Raw genomic sequence first — 7,896 nt, forward strand, 5'->3', positions numbered from 1 at the left:
AGAGCAAAGCCATTCCCCCTTGTCCTGCCACTCCAAGCCCTTGTCTAAAATCCCACTCCAGCTCTCTGGAATTAAGACTGCAGCAAACCAATCCCACTGCTGGAACCATGGATCCCACTGCTGGGACTGGGATTCCAGCACACGGATCCCACTGCTGGGACTGGGATTCCAGCCCAGGGATCCCACTGCTGGCACTGGGATTCCAGCCCAGGGATCCCACTGCTGGCACTGGGATTCCAGCCCAGGGATCCCACTGCTGGGACTGGGATTCCAGCCCAGGGATCCCAGTGCTGGGACTGGGATTCCAGCCCGGGGATCCCACTGCTGGGACTGGGATTCCAGCCCAGGGATCCCACTGCTGGCACTGGGATTCCAGCACACGGATCCCACTGCTGGCACTGGGATTCCAGCCCGGGGATCCCACTGCTGGGACTGGGATTCCAGCCCGGGGATCCCACTGCTGGGACTGGGATTCCAGCCCAGGGATCCCACTGCTGGGACTGGGATTCCAGCCCAGGGATCCCACTGCTGGGACTGGGATTCCAGCCCAGGGATCCCACTGCTGGCACTGGGATTCCAGCCCAGGGATCCCACTGCTGGCACTGGGATTCCAGCACACGGATCCCACTGCTGGCACTGGGATTCCAGCCCAGGGATCCCACTGCTGGCACTGGGATTCCAGCCCAGGGATCCCACTGCTGGCACTGGGATTCCAGCCCAGGGATCCCACTGCTGGGACCGGGATTCCAGCCCAGGGATCCCACTGCTGGGACTGGGATTCCAGCACACAGATCCCACTGCTGGGACCGGGATTCCAGCCTAGGGATCCCACTGCTGGCACTGGGATTCCAGCCCAGGGATCCCACTGCTGGGACTGGGATTCCAGCACACGGATCCCACTGCTGGGACTGGGATTCCAGCACACAGATCCCACTGCTGGGACTGGGATTCCAGCCCAGGGATCCCACTGCTGGGACTGGGATTCCAGCACACAGATCCCACTGCTGGGACTGGGATTCCAGCCCAGGGATCCCACTGCTGGGACTGGGATTCCAGCACACAGATCCCACTGCTGGGACTGGGATTCCAGCACACGGATCCCACTGCTGGCACTGGGATTCCAGCCCAGGGATCCCACTGCTGGCACTGGGATTCCAGCCCAGGGATCCCACTGCTGGCACTGGGATTCCAGACTGGAAATCCCACTGCTGGGACTGGGATTCCAGCACACGGATCCCACTGCTGGCACTGGGATTCCAGCACACGGATCCCACTGCTGGGACTGGGATTCCAGCACACGGATCCCACTGCTGGGACTGGGATTCCAGCACACGGATCCCACTGCTGGCACTGGGATTCCAGCCCAGGGATCCCACTGCTGGGACTGGGATTCCAGCACACAGATCCCACTGCTGGGACTGGGATTCCAGCACACAGATCCCACTGCTGGGACTGGGATTCCAGCACACAGATCCCACTGCTGGGACTGGGATTCCAGCACACAGATCCCACTGCTGGGACTGGGATTCCAGACTGGAAATCCCACTGCTGGCACTGGGATTCCAGCACACAGATCCCACTGCTGGGACTGGGATTCCAGCCCAGGGATCCCACTGCTGGGACTGGGATTCCAGCCCAGGGATCCCACTGCTGGCACTGGGATTCCAGCCCAGGGATCCCACTGCTGGCACTGGGATTCCAGCCCAGGGATCCCACTGCTGGCACTGGGATTCCAGCCCAGGGATCCCACTGCTGGCACTGGGATTCCAGCACACGGATCCCACTGCTGGGACTGGGATTCCAGCACACGGATCCCACTGCTGGGACTGGGATTCCAGCCCAGGATCCCACTGCTGGGACTGGGATTCCAGCCCAGGGATCCCACTGCTGGGACTGGGATTCCAGCCCAGGGATCCCACTGCTGGGACTGGGATTCCAGCCCAGGGATCCCACTGCTGGGACTGGGATTCCAGCCCAGGGATCCCACTGCTGGCACTGGGATTCCAGCCCAGGGATCCCACTGCTGGCACTGGGATTCCATCCCAGGGATCCCACTGCTGGCACTGGGATTCCAGACTGGAAATCCCACTGCTGGGACTGGGATTCCAGCACACGGATCCCACTGCTGGGACTGGGATTCCAGCACACGGATCCCACTGCTGGCACTGGGATTCCAGCACACAGATCCCACTGCTGGGACTGGGATTCCAGCCCAGGGATCCCACTGCTGGGACTGGGATTCCAGCACACAGATCCCACTGCTGGGACTGGGATTCCAGCACACAGATCCCACTGCTGGGACTGGGATTCCAGCACACAGATCCCACTGCTGGGACTGGGATTCCAGCCCAGGGATCCCACTGCTGGCACTGGGATTCCAGCCCAGGGATCCCACTGCTGGGACTGGGATTCCACCAGGGATCCCACTGCTGGGTCTGGGATTCCAGCACAGGGATCCCACTGCTGGGACTGGGATTCCAGCACAGGGATCCCACTGCTGGGACTGGGATTCCAGCACACGGATCCCACTGCTGGGACTGGGATTCCAGCACAGGGATCCCACTGCTGGGACTGGGATTCCAGCCCAGGGATCCCACTGCTGGGACTGGGATTCCAGCCCAGGGATCCCACTGCTGGGACTGGGATTCCAGCCCAGGGATCCCACTGCTGGGACTGGGATTCCAGCCCAGGGATCCCACTGCTGGGACTGGGATTCCAGCCCAGGGATCCCACTGCTGGGACTGGGATTCCAGCCCAGGGATCCCACTGCTGGGACTGGGATTCCAGCCCAGGGATCCCACTGCTGGGACTGGGATTCCAGCCCAGGGATCCCACTGCTGGGACTGGGATTCCAGCCCAGGGATCCCACTGCTGGGACTGGGATTCCAGCCCAGGGATCCCACTGCTGGCACTGGGATTCCAGCCCGGGGATCCCACTGCTGGGACTGGGATTCCAGCCCACGGATCCCACTGCTGGCACTGGGATTCCAGCCCAGGGATCCCACTGCTGGGACTGGGATTACAGCACACAGATCCCACTGCTGGGACTGGGATTCCAGCACACAGATCCCACTGCTGGGACTGGGATTCCAGCCCAGGGATCCCACTGCTGGGACTGGGATTCCAGCACACAGATCCCACTGCTGGGACTGGGATTCCAGCCCAGGGAATCCCACTGCTGGGACTGGGATTCCAGCCCAGGGATCCCACTGCTGGGACTGGGATTCCAGCCCAGGGATCCCACTGCTGGGACTGGGATTCCAGCCCAGGGATCCCACTGCTGGGACTGGGATTCCAGCCCAGGGATCCCACTGCTGGCACTGGGATTCCAGCCCAGGGATCCCACTGCTGGGGACTGGGATTCCAGCCCAGGGATCCCACTGCTGGGACTGGGATTCCAGCCCAGGGATCCCACTGCTGGGACTGGGATTCCAGCCCAGGGATCCCACTGCTGGGACTGGGATTCCAGCCCAGGGATCCCACTGCTGGGACTGGGATTCCAGCCCAGGGATCCCACTGCTGGGACTGGGATTCCAGCCCAGGGATCCCACTGCTGGCACTGGGATTCCAGACTGGAAATCCCACTGCTGGGACACAGCTCAGCCCCCAGCTGCAGGACATGTCCCTGCCTTTGGTTTTCACATGGGTTCTGGTGGCACCAGGCATCAAAACAGAGCTGGTTCCTTCCCTCAGCTCCACACTTCCCAAAAACCATCAGGGACAAACCCCAGCCCTTGGTCCTGGACACTCCTGGGGGAAGTTTTTGCTCTGAGTAAAAGCAGCATGGAAAATTCTCCGTTCAGAGCAGGAACTTGAAGCTTTTCCTTTACCAACAGCAAAGCTTCTCCTGGATTGTCACGGAATCGTGGAATGGTTTGGGCTGGAGGGACTTTAAAGCTCATCCCATTCCACCTCCCTCCATCCCCTCCCACCATCTCAGACTGCTCCAAGCCCTGTCCAGCCTGGCCTTGGGCACTTCCAGGGATCCAGGGGCAGCCAGAGCTTCCCTTCCCACCTCCCCCATCCCAAGATTTTAGGACAGATCCTCAATCATCTCTTATTTCCCAGCCAGGATGAGACTCCTGGCTTTGTGCAGCCTCCAGCTCTCCGTGGGTGTTGTGAACATTTCCCAGGATTGGTGAACATGGAGCAGACAGAAATTAAACCCTCCCACCACAAAATCCTGTTCTGCAGGTGTCTGGGCAGTCTCCAGAGGTGCAGTTGTATTCCTCAGAAGCCCCTGGCTGGACTGGGACACGAGGAACACGAGGGTGATGGGAACACCAGCAGGGGGCTGGGAACACCAGTGCACCAAGGCTGGAGTGCACAGGCCACAGCCAAGCTGGAAACACCCCCAGCAAAGAAATATGGAATCATGGAACTGGTGAGACTGGAAAATCCCTCAATGCCCATCAAGTTCCAGTCTCCCCAGCACTGCCAGTGCTCATGTCCCCAAGTGCCATCTCCACCTGGCAACCAACACAGCCCAGAAATGCTGATCTGCTCATAAAACAAGGCTCCCTCCTCTCCGAGATTCCCTTTGATTGTGGAACATCCAATAAATTAATTTTAAAGACCTTCCTTTGCCTTCTCCCAGCTGGTTGCAGCCCTGTTTGTCCCTGTCCCCTCCCACATCTCTGCCATTGGACACTCAAGGCCCAGAGCTCCATTTCAAAGTCCACAAACCCTTTTCCCACTGCTGCTCCCATCTCCTCTGCCTTTAAACACTCAGTTATTCCAGTTTAGGAGCTCTGAGATGTGGGAGGAGAAGAACAGGGATTCCTCACCATGGAATGTTCCCCAGGGAAACCTCATCCCTCTGGGATCCCTGGGAAAGCTGCAGATTGTTCAAACCCACCCCAATCTCCACCCTGGCACTCAGAGAGCCCCAGCTGCTGCTTTCCTCTTCCCAGGCATCTGGGATAACCCTGCTCCCAGGAAAGGTCCAGCTCAGGCTCCTCCCCTGAAACCTTATTCCCACATCCCACAGCAGCCAGAAGGGAGCGAGGAAAGAGGGAGAAAAACTGGCAGAGGAAGCAGAACAGGATCTGCTTTGGAAAGAAATAAAAGGGAACTGGATTCTTGCTGCTATTCCCAGCACGGCTGGGCCTTTTCAGGGGATTTGAACTCCCAAGAGTTCAGAAACATTCCTGGGAATTTTGTGACAGGGCTGAGAGCTTCTCTGGAGTATAAACACACAGAAAAGGACAAAACCCCGATTATTTGGGAACCACAAGCAGCAAATCACAGGGAGATCCGAGGGGAGAGAAACAGGAATCAGCACAGCCTCTCCCCCCAGAGGCTGGAAGAGCATCCCCTGAGAGCAGCAGCCCAGAATTCCAGGATCAGGGAGGCTGGAATAGGTGCCAGGATCGTGGAATCCAGGCTGTGACTGATCCCCACCTCAGCACAGCACTGAGGGCCACGGCCAGTCATTCCCTGGACACTTCCACGGATGTGTCAAACCTCCAGCAGCAGCCATTCCCAATTACCACTGGAAATTCCATTACCCCCCTTTCCAGAAAGAAATTCCCCTAAAACAGGTCAGTGTCTAGGGAAAACCTTTCCTGGTGGATACAGCCACATTTCAGTAATTTGTCCCTGTTTTCCATCTAAGGATTCCTCTGGAGGTCCCTGTGGGTCATGGTGACTTTTAGTGGCCCTCAATGGCTTTAGTAAATTCATCCTCACATTCCATGGAATGTTCCTTCCCAGCTGGGAACAGCAGAGCTGGAAGCTCCTGCTGGAACCTGCAGAATCCAGACAGGACACAGGACTTTGGGATGGTTTGGGAACAAACACAGAACTCTGGGATGGGTTGGGAAGGGACACAGAACTCTGGGATGGGTTGGGAACAAACAGAACTCTGGGATGGTTTGGGAACAAACAGAACTCTGGGATGGGTTGGGAACAGACACAGAACTCTGGGATGGGTTGGGAACACACACAGAACTCTGGGATGGGTTGGGAACAAACACAGAACTCTGGGATGGGTTGGGAAAGGACACAGAACTCTGGGATGGTTTGGGAACAAACAGAACTCTGGGATGGGTTGGGAACAGACACAGAACTCTGGGATGGGTTGGGAACAGACACAGAACTCTGGGATGGGTTGGGAACAAACACACAACTCTGGGATGGGTTGGGAACAAACACACAACTCTGGGATGGGTTGGGAACAGACACAGAACTCTGGGATGGTTTGGGAAAGGACACAGAACTCTGGGATGGGTTGGGAACAAACACACAACTCTGGGATGGGTTGGGAACAAACACACAACTCTGGGATGGGTTGGGAACAAACACACAACTCTGGGATGGGTTGGGAACAAACACAGAACTCTGGGATGGGTTGGGAACAGACGCAGAACTCTGGGATGGGTTGGGAACAAACACACAACTCTGGGATGGGTTGGGAACAAACACACAACTCTGGGATGGGTTGGGAACAGACACAGAACTCTGGGATGGGTTGGGAACAGACACAGAATTCTGGGATGGGTTGGGAACAGACACAGAACTCTGGGATGGGTTGGGAACAAAGAGAACTCTGGGATGGGTTGGGAACAAACACAGAACTCTGGGATGGGTTGGGAACAAACACAGAACTCTGGGATGGGTTGGGAACAAACACACAACTCTGGGATGGGTTGGGAACAAACACAGAACTCTGGGATGGTTTGGGGTGGGAAAGGACCCAGCCCCAGGGACCCTTCCCCTATCCCAACCCTGAACATCCCCAGGGATGGGACTGGATGAGATTTAGGACTGCTCCCATCCCAAAGCAGTCCATGATTCCACGACTGACCCCCTCAGGGTCCCAAATGCCTTTTGCCAAAGTGCCAAGGGAATGGAACTGTGGCTGATCAATTCCAAAGGACAGCACACATTGCTGCAGGGCAGGAATTCCCAGCTGGGATTCAGGAAGGCAGAAGGAATCAGGCACTGGCAGAGGAGCTGATGTGAGAGCTGACAGTGACAGGGAATGCTCCAAAATGCCCCCCACAGAGGTTTTCCTCTCCCAAATGGCACTGGGGAGGCGCCTGGAATGTTGTGCCCATTCCCAGGGGTGCCCAAAACCCGCCAGGAGTCAGGAGAGAGCAAAGGGAAAACACCCAAGGGATGTGGGAATGTCCCAGCCCGAGAAATGAGGGGAACACTGAACTGGGAGCAGGATCACAGCACTGACACATCCCAGACTGCTGAAATTCCTTTAGCAGGGGATCCAAACCTGGATCAGCTCCAGGAGGTGATCCCAGGGCCAACAGCAACACCCAGGAGCAGGGACACGCCCTGGGAATTCCCTGCACATAAAAAAGAAAAAACCGAGAAAAAAGAAAAGAAAATAAAAGAAAAAATGAGAAAAAGAGGGAAGGGAAGGGAAGGGAAGGGAAGGGAAGGGAAGGGAAGGGAAGGGAAGGGAAGGGAAGGGAAGGGAAGGGAAGGGAAGGGAAGGGAAGGGAAGGGAAGGGAAGGGAAGGGAAGGGAAGGGAAGGAAGGGAAGGGAAGGGAAGTGGAAGGGAAGGGAAGGGAAGGGAAGGAAGGGAAGGGAAGGGAGGGAAGGGAAGGGAAGGGAAGGGAAGGGAAGGGAAGGGAAGGGAGGAAGGGAAGGGAAGGAAGGGAAGGGAAGGGAAGGAAGGGAAGGGAAGGGAAGGGAAGGGAAGGGAGGGAAGGGAAGGGAAGGGAAGGGAAGGGAAGGGAAGGGAAGGGAAGGGAAGGGAAGGGAAGGGAAGCTGCTCTGCCCCACAGCACAGCTGAGGAAGGATGAGCTGGGGCAAACATCACAGGAGCTGCTCCCTAAATCCTCTGCCTCAGAAAGAAGGAGGGAACGTGGAATGGACTTCCACAGATCCTCCCCATCAGCTGCTGCAGGCCGGGAAAAAAAAGGGACCCCAG

The sequence above is a fragment of the Sylvia atricapilla genome, chromosome 1 (genome assembly GCF_009819655.1).
Source record: "Sylvia atricapilla isolate bSylAtr1 chromosome 1, bSylAtr1.pri, whole genome shotgun sequence".
NCBI classification, from domain to species: domain Eukaryota; kingdom Metazoa; phylum Chordata; class Aves; order Passeriformes; family Sylviidae; genus Sylvia; species Sylvia atricapilla.